The sequence below is a fragment of the Sus scrofa genome, chromosome 10, assembly GCF_054392235.1.
Source record: "Sus scrofa isolate SSC_HxYL_T2T_F1_AM1 chromosome 10, Sscrofa_HxYL_maternal_Yorkshire_Landrace_v2.0, whole genome shotgun sequence".
NCBI classification, from domain to species: Eukaryota; Metazoa; Chordata; class Mammalia; order Artiodactyla; family Suidae; genus Sus; species Sus scrofa.
The window spans coordinates 77162422-77181550 of NC_139392.1; the positions used below are offsets into that span (position 1 = coordinate 77162422).

A 19129-nucleotide genomic window follows, 5' to 3' on the forward strand; every position below is an offset into this window, starting at 1 on the left:
CAAGCTTGGAAGAGGGGAGTCCAGAGGTTAATGTATGGGTGACGGGTTACAGACATACGGCAGGGGTGAGCTAGGACAAGCTCTGACCCCTCCTAGCCAAAGAGAGATTTCTGCCTTTAGGCAGGAGCAATGAATGAGAGCTTTGGAAAAATGCTTTGGAAACATCCAGAAAGAATGGGGAATCCCCATACCCAAAACACTAAGTATTGGCACACCCCACTGACAGTATATCCCATCCCTGCTGGAGAATACCAGGGAGCGGAGCAAGACCTCATAGACAGGCTCACAGCTAAGAACTGTCAATCATTTGAGAAGAACCAGTATCCTGAACAGTGGTACCAAACTCAGTTAAGTGGCAGTATTTCCTCGGAGGACCTGGGGTAATGATATGAGGGATAACATCCCTGAAACTGACAGCACTTTTTTTTCCGAAGATTCTTTTTTATTTTTATTTTATTTTATTTTATTTTATTTTATTTTATTTTATTTTATTTTATTTTATCTTTTTAGGGCCCCGCCCACAGTATATGTAAGTTCCCAGGCTAGAGGTTGAATCTGAGATGCGGCTGATGGCCTACACCACAGCCACCGCAACACCAGATCCTTTACCCACCGAGTAGGGCCAGGGATGGAACCCACATCCTCATGGATACTAGTCGGCTTCATACCACAGACCCACGACGGGAACTCCAACAGCACTTTTTTTTTTTTTAAAAGGAAATTAGGAGTTTCCATCGTGCTATAGCAGAAACGAATCCTACTAGGAACCATGAGATTGAGGGTTTGATCCCTGGCCTCTCTCAGTGGGTTCAGGATCCAGCGTTGCCGTGAGCTGTGGTATAGGCCAGGGGCTACAGCTCCAACTGGACCCCTAGCCTGGGAACCCCCATATGTCACAGGTGCAGCCCTAAAAAGATGAAAAGGCCAAAAGAAGGCAAAAACAAAAAACTTGAGCAGTTGTCTCTTACATTGCATCTTGTCTCCTTGCTCTTAAACCCCCTGGTCCTGGCTCTTCCTCTGGAGCAAAACTAAGTTGGCTGCCTCTTCTGCAAGAAAGCCTTTCAAACATTTACAAGCATTTATTCTGTCTCTTTAGTCTTCTTGTCGCCAAGCTAAACAGTCAGTTCAACTGTTTTTATCTGACAGCTTCCAGACTCTATCCTTCTGCTCTTTCTAGATTATTCTCAATACCTAGGATAGAGGTTACTTAAATCAGGCCTGGAATTGCACATGATATTTCAGATGTGGCCTAATTTTCCCACCGCGATATTATTACTTCCTCTGGCTACTCAGCTACTATTAATAACATCTACGCTGACATGAGTGTGGTGCTTTCCTTGAAGAATTCCAGGAAATGAGTAAGTAGATCTGTTTCTCTAATGTTTTCTATTAGGTTCATTTCTCTAGTACATATTTATCAACCACAGCTTGTGTTCCAGAGAATGTCCTAGATGCTCTTGCGGTTTCAAAGATGAATGCTGCGTAGCTGCTGCCCTCAGGAAGCTTATAGTTTAGAAAGAAACTTAACTTTTTCTTTTTTTTTTTTTTTTTTTTTTTTTGGCCTGCCCAGAGCACGTGGAAGTTCCCAAACCAGGGATCAAACCTGCACCACAGCAGTGACCCAAGCCACAGTAGCAACAATGCCACATCCTTAACCCACTGAGCCACCAGGGAACTCTGTAGAAGGAAACTTAAGATACATGTATAAATGGTTATGTAGGCCTGTTAATTAACCGAGAGCATGTTTGGCTCTAGTCTGGACTGAGCCTGAAATGAAGGGCTGCTACCCCCATCCTTGCCAATCTGGCATTTTTCACAGAAACTAATTATGAAGGAAGCTGTTTGCCCAGCATTCTGTCCTCCGTTCCCAGGAGAGGGCCTCACCCTCAGAGTTTTCAAGTCAGTACACAAGCCTACAGACTTGAAGAAACTAAAGTGTTAGTGTCATAAAAAGCAGTCTATTAATTTATTTTGACAAGGGTTGTTTAATCTGAATTATTTATGATGCTTTATAGTCCATGGGAGACTGCCCACAATCCCTGCAATAGGAGGCCATCGGCAGAGTAACCTGAGACCTTGGCTTACCTCTCAATTATCAAATCCTTCTTACGAGGAAGGGTGAGCCTTTTCAAGAAAGAAGAGTTATTCATTAATTCAATAAATATTTATTGCTATGGATGAGACAGTTACATCCTAATAATAGGATTATGGGGAGTTCTTGTTGTGGTTCAGCACTAACAAACCCAACTAGTATCCACAAGGGTGGATCCCTGGCCTTACTCAGTGGGTTAAGGATCTGGCGTTGCTGTGAGCTGTGATGTAGGTCAAAGACGCAACTCAGATCCCATGGTGCTTTGGCTGTGGTGTAGGCCGGCAGCTGCAGGTCCGATTCAAACCCTAGCCTGGGAGTTCCCGTCGTGGCACAGTGGTTAACGAATCCGACTAGGAACCATGAGGTTGCGGGTTCGGTCCCTGCCCTTGCTCAGTGGGTTAACGATCCGGCGTTGCCGTGAGCTGTGGTGTAGGTTGCAGACGCGGCTCGGATCCTGCGTTGCTGTGGCTCTGGCGTAGGCCGACAGCTACAGCTCCGATTCGACCCCTAGCCGGGGAACCTCCATATGCTGCGGGAGCGGCCCAAGAAATGGCAAAAAAAAAAAAAAAAAAACCCTAGCCTGGGAACTTCCATGTGCCACAGGTGCAGCCCTAATAAGATAAATAATAATGATAATATGGTTATGGTAATAAATGAGTCTATGTTTGAGTGAAAGTCCACTAGTTATAGGTTTATAAACATTCTGCTTTTATATAAAGACTATTTCATCTCAATCTTATAGACCCCGAAATGATCTCCTAGGTATTCAGGAGGCCACTAAAGGCATCTTACAGGCTAAATGGTGTCCCCTCCCATCAAATTCATATGGTGGAATCCTCACTCCCAGTATCTCAGAGTATATTTAGAGATAAGGTCTTTAAGGAGATAATTAAGGTCAAATGAGGTCATTAAGGTGGGCTTAATCCAATATGACTACTGGTGTCCTTATAAGAAGAAGAGATTAGGACACACACACACACACACACACACACACACACACAGAAGACCATGTGAGCACACAGGGAGGAGACGGCTGCCTCCAAGCCAAGGAGAGAGACCTCCAGAGAATCTAACCCTTCTCACACCTTGATCTTAAACTTCTAGTCTCCTAGAATTATGAAAAATTAGCTTTCCATTGCTTAAGCCACCCAGTCTGTGATATGTTGTTATGGCAGCCCTAGCAGTGATTCACCCCATCATTGTCCGGCTCACTTCTCTGATCCCTTAATAATCCATCCCCTTCTGCGACATCATATCCAAGACATCAGGACCGAACTGCTTGGATTCACAAAGGCGCTGAAGGAACACACAGCTCATAAGTCATCCAGCAACACCATGTGCTTAGGAAGAGAAAAACACAGTGTGTGTGTGGGGGGGATGTACCATGCCACAGCTCAGCAAGCTGTGGTGCTCCTGAAACAGCAGATTTGTTATTACTCACATTTCCTCCCGGAGAAGGACTCTTCCAGCTTAGGAAGGCTTCCCGGACCTGGCAAGGCTGCACACATGGCCCATCAGCCAGGCATCCACTCACCACGGTTGCAAGCAGTTCACCAAGACTGGGCCATTTCTAAAGAGAGACCTCACTTCGATTAGCATTTATGCCAACATGAAAATTCCCCAAGTTTCATCCCCAGCGAAGGGTGCCATTTCCAGCAGCCAGAGAATGTAGGTGGTTGGCTCCTGAGTTTCGCTCTCCTAAAACAGCCGCCTTGTGTTTCTTCTGCCTTCACAAGCTCCTCCAACACACCCTGCAGGAGCCATGTGGCCATCCCACCCACTCGGCCTGGCTGAGCCAGCATTCGCTTTGCTTCTTCTGGGAACATTACAGCCTCTAGGCCGACTTGCCTGGAGCCTGAGTCTTTGGCTCGAGCATGATTCTGGTGCTATGGATTCTACACGTCGCCCCAACTTTCTTGCCAGGATATGGACCTGTTTTCTCAGCTTTTTCCTGAATTCTTTTTTTTTTTTTTTTTTTTTTTTTTTTTTGCTTTTTGGGGCCACACCTGCGACACATGGAAGTTCCCAGGCTAGGGGTTGAATTTGAGAGGCAGCTGCCAGTCTAGACCACAGCCACAGCAATGTGGGATCTGAGCTGTGTCTGCAACCTATGCCACAGCTCATGGCAACACCAGATCCTTTAACCCACAGAGTGAGGCCAGGGATCAAATCTGCAGCCTCGTGGATACTACTCGGGTTCATAACCCGCTGAGGCCCAACTGGTGTTCCCTTCCCTAAATTCTTGAGCCCTGTGCCCTGTGTGCTTCCTCACCTGTTCCAGCCCCTCTGCTCCAGGTGTGTTCACGGCTGTTCTCCTGACACGTGGATATTAGCTTCTCATCTTCTCACATGGATGGTGCCTGGGACTGAAGGCCTTCTCCCTTCTCACCTTGTAGAAGGAATCTTTGTACTAAACTCGATGGCCAAATGACTTTGAAATTTATTGAAAGTCAAGCAAAAGATTCCTCATGAACGCTGTCTTCCCACAGTATTAGGAAGGTCTGATAGCAGACCTCAGATTCCAGGCTACCCTCACACTGGAGTACGTGTTAGAGGCATCAGAAAACATCCACAAAATATCAACTAAGAGAGGAGTTCTCCTGTGGCACCGTATGTTATGGATCTGGTGTCATCACTGCAGCGGATTCGGTCACTGCAGCAGAAATGGAAGGGGCGTGGTTTCAATCCCTGGCCAGGGAACTTCCACATGCATTTTGGCACAGCCCTAAATATATATTATAATGATATAATATATATTATAATATATATATTGTGTTGAAGTCAACACTCATCTAAACCCCTCTCCAGCTCTTAGATTAGATGATAAGTAAGGTTTGCTTCTGTCATTTTTGTCCTCATTTCCTCCTTCTTCTTTGAGCTGATCACATACATGCCGTGTCACCTAGAGTTCTGGGCTGCCTTTCTTCGCCCTTCCATTTCTCCACACTTCAGGGGTTTTGTTTGTTTGTTTGTTTTGTTTTGTTTTGTTTTTTAATGAGAGTTGCAATGTTTATTTCAGTTTCCCTCTTATTTTTTTTCCTATGTTCTTTTTTGCCATACCTGCTGCTACAGTAGCCATCAGAGCCACAGCAGTGAAAATGCAGGACCTTTACCTACTTAGGCCATCAGAGAACGCCCACTTTAGTAATTTTTTTAATGATGGAAAAATAGTTGATTTACAATGTGTGAGTTTCAGCGTTTCTGCCTGTTCAAAACCAGAGGCTAGCGTATGCAGAGCTGTTGATGCCCAAGGCTGTGCGTTGTATGGCTGCTGCAGCCACAGAGAAACACTAATTGCCATGCTGATAAGCCGAGAAAGAAAAAAATGCCTCAGGGACAATGCCAGACCCATTTAAGAAGAGAATCCTTAAAGCGCATCTCCACAAACTTCAGCCTTTTAAATAAAATTTTCTTTTTCTCTCCCCCCAGTTTTTTTACTTCCTTTGCCTTCATCTTGTTCTCTTAGACAGTTACTAGAATGGACCCTTCCCGGACCTGAACAAGGCGTATCAAACTAAAAACCAACAACAACAGAGCCCAGAATCAAGGTCTCTGCTGTTGTCAAGTTCAGGATTAGTTGGAAAGCCGCTGCCTTTCTGGTCTTGTCTCCCTATCATGAAACGCCATTTTCCCAAGACATTCTTGTAATCCATCCCCATTCACCAATCAGAAGGCCCAGTGGGGTGATACTTAATTCATGTCTGTCAATCACAGCACAAAGAAAAGGCCTTCAGCTGGCCACCGAGAGAATCCTCTGCGCTGGAACAAAGAGTCCGTGGGGATCTGTGGTCCCAGCCTCCCCTGTGCTCAGGGGCGGGCCAGGCATCGCTGCTGGCCCTCGTGTGGTTTCAGAATAATTGTAGCTTTGGAAGCAACAAAGCAGATTAAAGAGATTAAATCCACAGTGCATCCCCTTCGACATAGTCAGGGGAGAGTGAGATTGGGACTTTCTTGTTTTAGCTCTTCAATCGCAGATCAGTATGTCCTTGGCCTGGGACCTCAGCATCACATCCAAATATTTGAATTTTAGAGTAACTGCTGTCACCTAGCCCTCTGGACTGGTGGTTGTCTTAGGTCCCTAATTTTTACACTGACGTTTCAGCAAAACAAAGCAGCTGAGATACGAATCTAGGGTATGAAAATTGAAAAAGCTTCACTTCCCTGTTTTGCATTTATCTTTGGAAGTTGGAGGGATATGAATAATAAATAAATGCAATGAAACGCTTCCGTGGCAATTGTCGGTAACACAAACACAGGATTTGAAGGCAGCAGCTGGACAACAAAGGAACAGTGCCTCAAGTTCAAGATTAGCTCACCAAAGCTTTTTTTTTTTTTTTTTCCAAAACAGTCACGTGGAAGTACAGTACCATTCCCTTTGCCCTGCCTCTCCTCTCCCAGTAACTGAACCAAATTGGTTTTGTATGTTGACACTAAGTATCAGACTTAGATGGAGGCTCCTCTGTATGCAAGGGGCGTTTCTTTTACTGCAAGTATCCTTTAAATATATTTCAAGTATTAGTCATTCAAAATACTTTCACATTTGTTCACTCAATTTTAATCAAAGGGAGAGATGTTTTACCAGCCCTTTTCTAGGCTCTTTTAACAAAAGGAGGGGGGAACAAACAAACAGTAAGGGAGGATGGTTTAGAAATAAATGAGGGGTCACTGGGGGGAGAAATGGTTTGGGGGAGGGGAAAGACCTGGTTTTGAATCTCATCCTTCTGATTTCTAGCGCTCTGACTTTGGCAAGATCTCTAAGCACTCGGAACTTCGGTTTCCTCTCCTGTTCAATGGAAGTCATCCCTTTCTCACAGTAATCCCACTACAGTTAAGTCAGGTAAGACAGGTAAGAGTTCCTGGCACACAGTAGGCTGTTAGAGCAGTATCCATGAGGACGCAGGTTCAATCCCTTGCCTTGCTCAGTGGGTTAAGGATCCGGTGTCACAGTCAGCTGTGGTATAGGTCGCAGAGGCGGCTCAGATCTCGCATTGCTGTCACTGTGGTCAGCAACTGCAGCTCCAATTCTACCCCTAGCCTGGGAACTTACATATGCTGTCAGCAAAAAAAAAAAGTGAGTAGTTTCTTCCTTAAGCCAACAGCACATGGATGGCAGAGAGGGAACTTTCGTCTCCAAGCAGGACGCCCTGGGCCCCTGGGCAAGCCCAGCTGAGCCTGGCCACTGACTGGCCTTGCTGGCTTTCCTCCATGAGTTGGATGCACATGGGTTCCCTACTTGCTCCAGTAGCAGCATCCTTTCCAGAAGTTTCCTCCACTCTCCTTCGCTATATTTGTTGCCTCTCTCATGGAAACTTGGGATGGGAGGAGTTTTAGGAAGAGGTTAACCCAGTGAGACCCAGCACCTTCTTACTTGCAGGCTCCTATCACCCTAGGCCACAATTAATATTTCTAAAGTAGGAAATCTCCAGGAAATCTGCCTTTCACAAATGTGCCTGCCTTACAAGCAGAGAAGCAACAACAGCAGTGTTCAAGTTTTAAAAATACACATTAGGAGTTCCCACTGTGGCCCAGTGGGTTAAGAATCCCACTGCAGCAGCTTGGGTCACTGAAGAGGCAAAGGTTCCATCCCAGGCCTGGTGCAGTGGCTTAAAGGCTCCAGTGCTGCCACAGCTGTGACCTATGGATGTGGCCAAAAAATAAAATATGTATACACATTAGCATAACCAGCATTTCATCTGGCCTTGCTCTTTGAACTTCAAGATCCATTTAGCTTTTCCAAAACCTCTGTTACCTCCGTGGTAAAATGAGGTGCTTAATGAGAATATTTCTTTTCATGTTCTCATTTTTTTTTTTCAATGGCTGCATCATAGCATATGGAAGTTCCTGGGCCAGGGATTGAATCTGAGCTGCAATGCCAGATCTTTATTTAACATACTGCACCAGGCCAGCGATCAAACCATTGCCTCCACAGGGACAAGCCAGATCATTAACCCACTGTGCCACACTGGGAACTCCCATGTTCTCATTCTTTTTTTACTTTATTTTTTTTTTGTCTTTTTAGGGCCATACCCACGGCATTTGGAGGTTCCCAGGCTAGGGGTCTAATTGGAGCTACAGCTGCTGGCCTGCACCACAGCCACAGCAATGCCAGATCCAAGCTGTGTCTTCAACCTACACCACAGCTCACGGTAACGCCAGATCCTTAACCCACTGAGAGAGGCCAGGGATCGAACCCGCAACCTCCTGGTTCCTAGTCCGATTCATTTCTGCTGAGCCATGATGGGAACTCCCATGTTCTCATTCTTTATGTAGTCTCTGTGCTTTACTAACTGTAAACTAGGGATAATAGTACCTCACAAATAAGTTATTGTGTGGCTTAAATGAGATAATCTGTGTAGTAGGTATAAATCTCAATTCACAAATTGTAATATATAATTTATTTTTCAATCACATTTTCTCTGAGCCCTAAGCCTCTGGGTTACTTAGAAATTTAACTTTGGATCTTTTTGGGCCTTTTCTCCCTCCATCCCCAGAGCTCCAGCGCCTTATATGCTTCTAGGATGTAGCCGGAGGTGAGAAGTAAGGGATTCTGGTCTATCTTTGAGTTGTCACATCAGCCCTTCAGTCATTCTCCTGCCACACTTGTCTGGACTGGAGGAGAAAAAACACAACCTCTAAGGTGAGAATTATGTTTCATTCAATAGACTTACTAAGGACTTAAGCCTGGGACAGCCTCTCGGATAGCTCTGAAGGACTTTCCAAAGCGGTGAGGAAGAAGCAGGAGGTTTTGCAACAAAAAACCAGTAGTCGAAATATCCAAGGGTTACTGTCAATTAAAAAACCACCAAGAAGGAGTTCCTGTGGTGGCACAGCGGAAACAAATCCAACAAGTATCCATGAGGATGTGGGTTCAATCACTGGCCTCGCTCAGTGGGTTAAGCATCCGTTGTTGCCATGAGCTGTGGTAATAGGCTGGCAGATGCAGCTCCAAACTGACCCCTAGCCTCGGAACCTCCATATACCTTGGATGAGGCCCTAAAAAAACCCCCAAAAAACCAAGAAAACAAAATACCAAAATAATCTCAAGTAACCGAATTTAGCACTTTTCAGTGTATGGGAATATGCAAGAATCTGGGCTCATTGAAATCATTCTTTTGATATGCACCTGAACTCTCTAGGGCCAGTCTCCTGTTTTTCTCTATCCTGAATCCCCTCAGGGTGCACAGTCTAGAGGCTACCCTGGCTGATGGCCTGCTGGCCAAAACATCCTTTGTTTACTAATGGGGCAGGCAGCATTCTTCATCAGTATGGGAGGTGAGAGAATCTGTGATTAGGCTGGGAAGTCCACTGCCTAGAATCTCTTCCTCTCTCTGAAGTCTTGTCCACTCCCTAGGTCACTGCCAGGAAGCAACTCTACTTCCCCATGGATCGGGGACCCCTATTTTTCTCAATAGCAAGAATAAATTCCCTCCTGTTATCTATCCATAGCAGGAGAGATTTCCACAGTCTGGTAGCCACTTATTTCCCAAAACTTCTCTTGCCGTCTTTTCACAGGTGCCCTCTACGCCAGCCAGGCCAAGGATCCACCTGCAACTCATCCGGTGTGCCGTGTTCTCTCCGGCTTTACCGCTTTGACTTTGCCATCCTTTCCGCATGCAATATCGTCCACGCCCTCCTCCCAACGTAAACCAGGTGTATTCATTCTTAAGCTTACGCTCACTCATCACTTCATTCAAGAAGTGCTCCCTGCCCAGCACAGAAGTACCATGGCATCCATTCTATGGCATTGGAATAGCCTGGGTACAAGTCTCCTTTCACTGCTCATCTCAAAGCAATTGGAATCTCATCTCTGTGTCGTCAGCCCCTGCCCGAAACAGAGCAAGTGCCCAGCGTAGACTGAAGTCAATTTCCTTCTTAACTGCAGCCCCGTCTCTGAGCCTCCCTCTTCCCTCTGTTCTCTCCTAACCCCCTTGCCCTCTGCACTCGAATCCTTGGCAGTGCTGCCTACATTTGAGCCATTCGTGTATTGATGTGACTACCGGGTGACCACAGACTTGAATGAATTTTATGTTCCCTCTCCCAGCCTTCTAATTACCAGGAAGGGATCTCAGCGCTCAGCCAGTTCTACCTCTCATGTAATGCAGGACCTGCTTCCTGGATGGTCACTTAGTCTTTGCTGAAAATAATCCCTAAAGCTTGGATACCGAGTGGATATAATGAAAGTATCAAGGAAAACATCCTGGCACATGGGAGCTGATTTGCTCTGTGGATGAGGACAGGGCGATCCAGTACCAACAGAAGCTGAGAAAGGAAGGGATATTTGGTTTTCTTCGGCAAACCTTCATTTCCTTTCAGATTACAGTCCAGGTGAAAAGGATGTGTGACTACCTCAATCTTTCGGGCTGTGTCCTGTGGGCTGGTTTTGGCTGGGACTCCACAGGTGAAATGATTGCAGCCTTCTGCTCGGGCTGCGAGGAGCCTTTGTTATCTCCGCAGCGAGTTTTGGACTCTTAACAGTTTTTGAAGAAGAAAAAAAGAGGCAAAGACAGTGGCTCTTTGTGTGTCTCAAAGGCAGCACTGTTTCCTGGGGCTGGCACGGCCCACGGACAACGTGCTGCCCTTCATGCGAGATTGTTTCACTGCCCCGATACATGGACTGCCCGGTGCCAGTCTTCATGCAGGAGAGAAACACTGGATGCCCCCTGCGATGGCAGGACCACTTACAAAGCAGCAAACGGAGACCACCTTCTGATGCCAACTGTCAATAATCCATCCTCATCCTCTCCTCAGGTCCCGGAGAGGCTTCCTGTTACCTGGCTGATTTATGACGCCTGCTGCCCAGCAGTCAACCATGGTCGTGAACTTAGAAGTGAGTTTCTCCAGATCTCTGCCTCACATTTCCTTTATTCAGATTCCTTTTCAAAAGTTGAAAATCGATGAGCAGCTCAGTCGTTCGGAATACTTATCTGTTTTTTAAAATTGAATTAGAATTGATTTACAGTATTAGTTTCAGGTGTGCAACATAGTGATTCCTTATTTTTATAGATTATACTTCTCTTAAAGTTAATTATGGGGGGAGTTTTGTGGCGCAGTGGGCTGAGGATATGATATGGCTGTTGTCACTGCAGCAGCTCAGGTCACTGCTGTGGCACGGGTTCGATCCCCACTGGCCCAGAAACTTACACATGCCACAGGCATGGCGAAAATTAAAAATAAAAATAAAGTTAATCATAGGGAAATCCATCTGCCGATGCAGTCTGACTCCTTCATCCTGCACACTTCATTGTCTGAGACATTTAACAGGCATTTTTGAGGACCAGCTCTGTGCCACCCACTGTGCCTGGTTTCGAGGTACAGAGAGGAAAGACTTTTGACAGAGATGAGAGATAAGTGACAGCTCGCTTGGTAATAGGTAATAATAGGGCACCGTGTGCCACGAAGCCCAGAGGAAGGGTCATGGGACATGGCCAGTGGGAGTCATGGAGGCCTCACGGTGGCTGTGACTGAGTTGTCATGGTGGAAACACAGAAGTCAACCAGGGGCTGATGATGGGGGGAGCAGGGTGAAGGCCCAGCATGTTTAGGGACGGAAAGTAATTCAAAATTTTTGGCGTGTGGAGCGGCAGGAGGTATTGATGAAAATAGAGATTTTGAAAATAAGCCTTGGGTGCCCTTTGGATTTTAGATTTTATTCTAAAGTAACTGGGAGCTTTTGAAAGATTTTTGCTAGATGGTGACATGGTCAAGTATACTGGATGGCCCATGAGTCTGGACAATGAACTTGTCCCACACACAAGGCAGCACATTGCCAGTGAGTGGGCTATGCCAGCCCAAGGAGCAGTGCTGCCATGAGACATAAATGCAGGTTTCAGAAAGCTGGGGTGCATCCTTCACCCCCATAAGACTCGCCATTCTTAAAATTTATTTTAATGAAGTATATGGTTGATTTACAAAGTTGTGTTTCTGCTGGACAGCAGAGTGATTCAGTTAGATATATATTCTATATGTTATATACACACACATTCTTTCTCATAGTCTTTTCCATTACGATTTATCCCAGGACATTGAATATAGTTCCCTGTGCTTTACAGTAGGACCCTGTTGTTTATCCATCCTAAATATATACTAGTTTGCATCTGCTGTTCCCAAACTCCCAGTCCGTTCCACCCCCATCTCCCCTCCCCCTGGCAACCACAGTTCTGTTCTCTATGTCTGTGTAGACTCTGGGTTTTTTGTTTGTATGTTTGGTTTGGTTTATTTTTGGCCACGCCCACAGCATGTGGAATTTCCTGGGCCAGGGGTCGAACTCAAGCCACAGCAGTGACAACACTGAATCTTTAACCCTCTGAGCTACCAGGGAGCTCCACGGACTCTTGTTTTGAGGGCAGAGTTGCTTTTACCCCGTACCTCTAAAACCTAGCTTAGTACATAGTAATAGTTGCTCAACGGATGTTTGTTGAATGAATGAATGAATGAATGAATGATTCCACCTTCTGGGAGAAGAGGGAGCAAGTGTAATCTTTCTTTTTTTAAAAAAAAAATTATTGGAATATAGTTGACTTACCAAGTTCTGTCAATTTCAGGTGTACAGCAAAGTAAATCAGTTACACATATAAACATTCCTTTTCAGATTCTTCCCCCATATCGGTTACCACACATACTGAGTAAATTTCTCTGTGTATACAGTAGGTCCCCATTACCCATCTCTTCTCTGTATAGCAGCATGTAGAGATCCATCCCAACCCCATAATTTAGCCCTCCCCTGCATCCCCTCATATTTCCCCTGTAATCTTTCTTTCAGCGGATTTCGTATCAGGTTTCTGGTACCTGAAGACTGCTATTCCTTTAGTCTTACATTTTCAGGTACCACACCCCGAGATCCTTCAATGACCCTTCCTGTGATGTGATTCTTCCCCCACCATCTTTATTGACCTTGTTATCATTTGTCATTGCTCCTCTGATTAAAACGTGGGCCTGGAGTTAACATCGTGGCTCAGTGGTTAACAAACCCGTCTAGTATCCATGAGGACCGGGATTTGATCCCTGGCCTTACTCAGTGGGCCGGGGGTCCAGTGTTGTCACAAGCTGTGGAGTAGGTTGCAGACATGACTCAAATACTGTGTGGCTGTGGCGTAGGCCAGCAGCTGTAGCTCCAGTTAGACCCCTAGCATGGGAACTTCCATGTGCTGTGGGTGTGGCCCTAAAAAGACAAATGCAAACCCCCAGATAAACTTTGGCCTCAAGAAAGGCTCTCAGTGTCTCTTCATCTGACTTTTCTTCAATTCAGTTTCACCTGGTTATTTTGGCAATCCCTGAACTCTGCTGGCTCGGGTCGTGCTTATAGTAAATTAAAATCCTGAAATATTTCCCATACATTACATTTCTAAGCACTATCTCCTACAAGAATAAAATAAATTTTAAAATATGTCATGGAGGGAGTTCCTGTTGTGCCTCAGTGGTAACAAACCCAACTAGGATCCATGAGGAATGTGGGTTCGGTCCCTGGCCTTGCTCATTGGGCTAAGGATCTGGCATTGCCATGAGCTGTGGTATAGGTCATGGATGCAGCTCAGATCCTGCATTGCTGTGGCTGTGGTGTAGGCCAGAAGCTATAGCTCTCATTCGACCCCTAGCCTGGGAACCTCCATATGCTGCGGGTACAGCCCTAAAAAGACAATAAAAAAGGTAGAAAATAAATAAAATGAAATAAAATATGTTCCTTATTTGGGATCACACCTTTTAGACTCAAATTTAGGGTTGTATATTTAGCTCTTTGAAACCTTAGTGTTTTCTTAGATCCATCATTGCAGCCTATTAAGGCCATTTTAGCTACAACACTTCCAGGCTGATATTGTCTGTCTGCAAACACAGACTGTCCAGTGTGATCAATAGTTGATTTACAATGTTGTGTCCATTTCTGCTGTACAGCAAAGTGACCCAGTCATGCATAAACATTCTCTTTCTCATATTATCTTCGTCATGCTCTATCGCAAGAGATTGGGTATAGTTCTCTGTGCTATACGGTAGGACAGAATTTTTTTAAGCATAAAATTAAATATTGGAGTTGATTGAATGTAGTAAAGGCAAGTTAGATTTTGTTGAATTTTGTCTCAATCATACGCATACACGCATATGTTCTATTAAGGCCTATATGGCACTATCAGAATCAGAGATGAATAATACTGCCCCATGAATCTCATAATTAAATTGGAGAATAAATATCATGCTACCTCTTAAAAACCGAGTAGATGAACAGAGACATGAACTGAAAGCCCCATTGTCACACTTCTAATTCTTGACTTTTAAAACGAAAACCCATTGTTTGACAGACAAGTCCTTTCCTTTGCATAGTGTTCTTGAAGCTGCAATCTAGCACTTTCCAGAGTTTATGAAGGACTCAGGAACCTGAGTCTGGGGGGATTCTGGGCCCCCCGATCCAGTCCACAAGGCTCAGAACCTCTTTGTTTTTGTATGCTATGGTGCTACGTAAGGTTTTACTTGGGTTCCCAGTGAGGGTGAAAGTTTCTCCGGATTAAAAAATTAAAAGGTTATGGAGTTTCCGTTGTGACACAGCGGAAACAAATCTACCTAGTAACCATGAGGCCGCAGGTTCAATCCCTGGCCTCACTCAGTGGGTTAAGGATCCAGATTTGCTGTGAGCTCTGGTGTAGATCACAGATGCAGCTCAGATCCCAAGTTGCTGTGGCTGTGGTGTAGGCCAGCAGCTGCAGCTCCGATTCGAACCCTAGCCTGAGAACTGCCATATGCTGAAGGTGCAGCCCTAAAAAGAAAAAAAAAATTAAAAGGTTAAAGTCTACTAACAAGGACCATACTTCCCTACCAAAACTGATTGGAAAATGCCTTTGACTTGCTAAATAAGCATACAAGAATATAACAGCAGACCAGTCTAGTGCCTGACTTTTACTTTAGGACTATTTCTCATGACTGCTTGTATTCTTCTGTTCAGTGATACATTTTCTAGACTCTAATGTTAATATATTGATTAGGGAGTTCCCATCGTGGCTCAGTGAGTTAAGGACCTGACACTGTCTCTCTGAGGATGTGGTTAGATACTTGGACTCACTCAGTGGCTTCAGGATCCAGAGGTGCCGCAAGGTGTGGCGTAGGTCACAGATATGACTCAGATCTGGTGTTGCCGTGGCTGTGGTGTAGACCAGCAGCAGCAGCTCCAATTCACCCTCTAGCCCGGGGACTTCCATATGCTGCAAGTGCAGCCATAAAAAGAAAAAAAAAAATGTGATTAGCAATAAATGTGAATGTTATTCTGTTGAAGACAACAAATAGCTTCCCCAGTTGTTGGTAGGCATAGTTCCTATGGACTCTGCTTGCATGTAACGGTCCTTGGTCTATAACCAGTTTTTCTGTTTTTTGGGGGGGTTTTTTGGTCAAAAATATGATGTGATCGCCATTAAAGCTGCTCACAAATATTCCCATTCTTCTTGCTCCAGGCAGGCATCTGGTAGAATTGCACTTCATGTTCTTGAAATGTGACTGGCATTAGCCAATGAAATGAAACAAGTGACATGTGTCACTTCTGGGTGGAGGTATTTCGTTGCCAATAGTAGGTACTGCATGCTGCAACCCTCCACCCACGCCAACTAGGGAAATACTGGTGACAAAGGATGAGCACGCCCCCCCTTGCAGATCCATGCCAGATGGGGAATAGAGTGAAAAATAAACCGTTATCGTCTTGAGCACCTGAGATTTAGGATTTATTTGTAACTAAAACAAAAACTAGCCCATCCTAACATGTGGTTTATCATACACTTATTTTCCTATACTTTAAGCCATATCTATTCCTGTTTTTTGTTTTGTTTTGGCCATGCCCATGGCATGTGGATGTTCTTGGTCCAGGAATCAAATCTGCACCATAGCAGTGACCCAAGCCACAGCAGGGACAATGCCAGATCTTTAAACCACTAGGCCACCAGGGAACTCCGTATTCTTTGTTTTAATATGTGTCTTTGTTTCTATAGTGATAAATTTTTTTTTTTTTTTTTTTTAGGGCCGCACTTGCAGCATATGGAGGTTCCCAGGCTAGGGGTCCATTCAGAGCTGTAGCTACCTGCCTACACTACAGCCACAGCAACGTGGGATCTGAACCGCACCTGCAACCTACACCACATCTCATGGCAATGTTGGATCCTTAACCCACTGAGAGAGGCCAGGGATTGAGCCTGTGTCCTCGTGGATGTAGTTGGGTTTGTTAACTGCTGAGCCACGATGGGAACTCTGATAAATCTTGATTATTCTTCTTACCTCGCCATACTGTTTACTGAGCTATAATAATCTGCTCTTCTGATTTTTCCAGTGGTTTTTTTTTTTTTTCCTGTGCAAGAGTCATATTGCAAAAATCTTTCTTGAATGAATATCAATAATGGGGCAGTGGGAAGTCATACTTTTTTCATTATATTTGGCAAAGAAAAAATATACTTTTTAGAGGCTCTCCACCCTTCAGCTGCAACTCATTACTATCTACCTAAATGCACTTAACTAGCCAGAAAGCAAATGTTTCCCATTACAAATGACATTTATCAGTTAATCTCAGGAATAGGTCTCCTTCAAAACTGATCTAATTTGGAAGTCACAGTTATGACTCACTACTGGATATCTCAGAGCTTTCAAAATGAAAAAAATGCAGTGCATAATATGATTAACATTGACTTATTGCATCTTGTGTATGTATATATCAACCATGACTTTTATTTTTCTAATAGGACATTTTTTTGGCTACCAGTATTTGAATGCCTTCCTGAATATGCCTGGTAGTCTTTTGTGTGCATTAACACTTTACATTCTAAAGTTTTCATATAACATGTTACTATATTTTTAGAATGTCTTATTTTATTTTGTGCTGTTGCCCATAAATTTATTTTTTTAAATGTTTGAGTTAATATTATTCAGACCTTAAACCTGATTGAAGTACAAGCAGTCCCCTCCCCAACTTCCACATGGATTTTGTTCTAAAAATTTATAGTCTCTCTTTTAGAGCTTGGGTGACATTTCCCAGAAATAATTCTGAAATCCATGGCTACTTTCCACCCTAACCACCCAAAGCCCCAAAGCCAATTTAACCTTTAAAGTAGTTGAAATGTGTGTGTGTGTGTGTGCGTGTGTGTTTCATCTCGAAAGTTTAATATGCAACAATGTTTGGGAAAACCAATTCTTTGGCATCAAAAAGGGCACACATTTATTTGGAGAAAACATTTGTTCCCCTAAACTTTCCTATGAGAAGGGAAGAAATGTGGCAGCCCTAGGAACACCTTTTTTCTCTTTCTTACAGCCATGAAAGCAATGATCTACTGGTGTGTGGGTGAGTGTGGGTGTGTGTGGGTGTGTCTAGGGCTCTTTTTTCCTCTTCGGATTGTTGAGCTGAGCCTCTTGATGTGTTCTGAGATGGATAGCAAGACAAAAAAGTCTTTGTAAATCAGACATTTCCTTCAAAATACTCTTACTTAATTTCATAGAGTAGCTTAAGAGATACAGATCCATGTAAAAATATAATGCAAAATTAACTCATATGAGGTCTCATCCTGATTTTCCAGCCATAATGTATTGATCAGAATCTAATAAGAGTATCAATCTAATAATAATTTTAATGATGTAATGCAGCTACAAAAATTGGGGCCACAGGCAGAAGAATTAGAATGACTTTGAAACTCCTAAATTTGGAGTGTGGACCAAACACTATCTTCTTATTTAGTGTTTTCTTAGATCCATCGTTGCAGCCTATTAAGGCCATTTTAGCTACAACACTTCCAAGCTGATATTGTCTGTCTGCAATATCAGCTAATTCCGTATTGAATCAGCAGGGATGTTGTTTTCAGGCCTTGTTTGCTCCATTTTGAAAGCAATAAAATGACAGCCCAGGAACAAAAGAGGGAAGAAGAAAGTCTGTGATCTACTAAGGAATTTATACCATGATTCTGCCTTTGACCATAAGAATAGAGTACAGGGAAAGTCAAGAAGAAGATTTTTTTCTCTGCTAAGGAAAAAAAAAAAAAGGAAATAGAGAAAGAGGTCTGAACAGTGTTGAATTTTACTTTATTTATTGATTGATTTATTTGCTATTTTAGGGCCACACCTGTGGCATATGGAGGTTCCCACTCTAGGGGTTGAGTCGGAGCTGTAGCTGCCAGCCTACACCACAGCTCAGAGCAACACTGGATCCCCGACCCAGTGAGCGAGGTCAGGGATGGAACCCACGTCCTCATGGACCCTAGTCAGGTTTGCTAACTGCTGAGCCATGAAGGGAACTCCTGAACGGTGTTGAATTTTTGAAATCTTTTCAGAAGCTGTGCTCCAGATACTCAATCCATTGACAACCAGTCTTCCCATCACATCCTTTTTTTTTTTTTTTTTTTTTTTTGCTTTTTAGGGCCACACCCACGACATATGGAAGTTCCCAGGCTAGGGGTGGAATCAGAGCTGTAGCCCCTGGTCTACGCCACAACAATGCCAGATCCCCGACGCCAGGGATCAAGGCCAGGGATCGTACCGACATCCTCGTGGATATTATCCTCATGGATTCCTTTCCACTGGACCACAACGGGAACGCCACCATCACATCTTGAAGAGTGAAAGTAGAGTCAACAGTGAGGTTAAAGGGTCTGGAGGAGATTATCTTATTGTTAAAACTGCCTAGGAGGCCGATGGAATTTCCTACAGGTTGCCAGGATCCACTTGTTTGCGAAGTTGAATAGAGAAGGCCAGGAAATTTGAAAAATCTGGGAAAAGGTGAAGCAAAATAAAGCATGGTATAAGAAATTTCATAGGGCCCTAATTTTGAGCCAGGAGATCTGGGTGTTGATCTCTCTCCTACACTAACCTGGTCACTTTGAGGATGGAGACATAGTTTAACCCTCTGCAAAGAGAGCTCATTGGATTATTTGCTCACTAAGTCCTTCCCAACCTCACTTTGTCCGTCAGTGACCTCTCCTCAGTTTCCTCGGTCAGATAAGAGACCTGTCTAGATCCTAGGGGCGGGTACGAATGTTGGCTTTAAATAACAGTAGTGGCAGCAGGCACAGGGCCAGTCACTGAAACTTACTCTGGGCAA

General features: G+C 44.2%; 1 long non-coding RNA gene across 2 annotated transcripts; it reads left to right on the plus strand.

The window, feature by feature from the left end:
* Positions 1-272: 272 nt before the first annotated feature.
* LOC110255698 (uncharacterized) lies at positions 273-10919 on the plus strand. Of its 2 annotated transcripts, XR_014818042.1 has the most exons (4): positions 273-1358; positions 6825-6929; positions 8584-8729; positions 9605-10919. It is a non-coding gene; the product is annotated as an uncharacterized LOC110255698 (long non-coding RNA). The 2 variants fall into 2 exon arrangements; XR_002336370.2 differs by lacking the exon at positions 273-1358 and having other exon boundaries at positions 5407-6929.
* The last annotated feature ends 8210 nt before the right edge of the window (positions 10920-19129 follow it).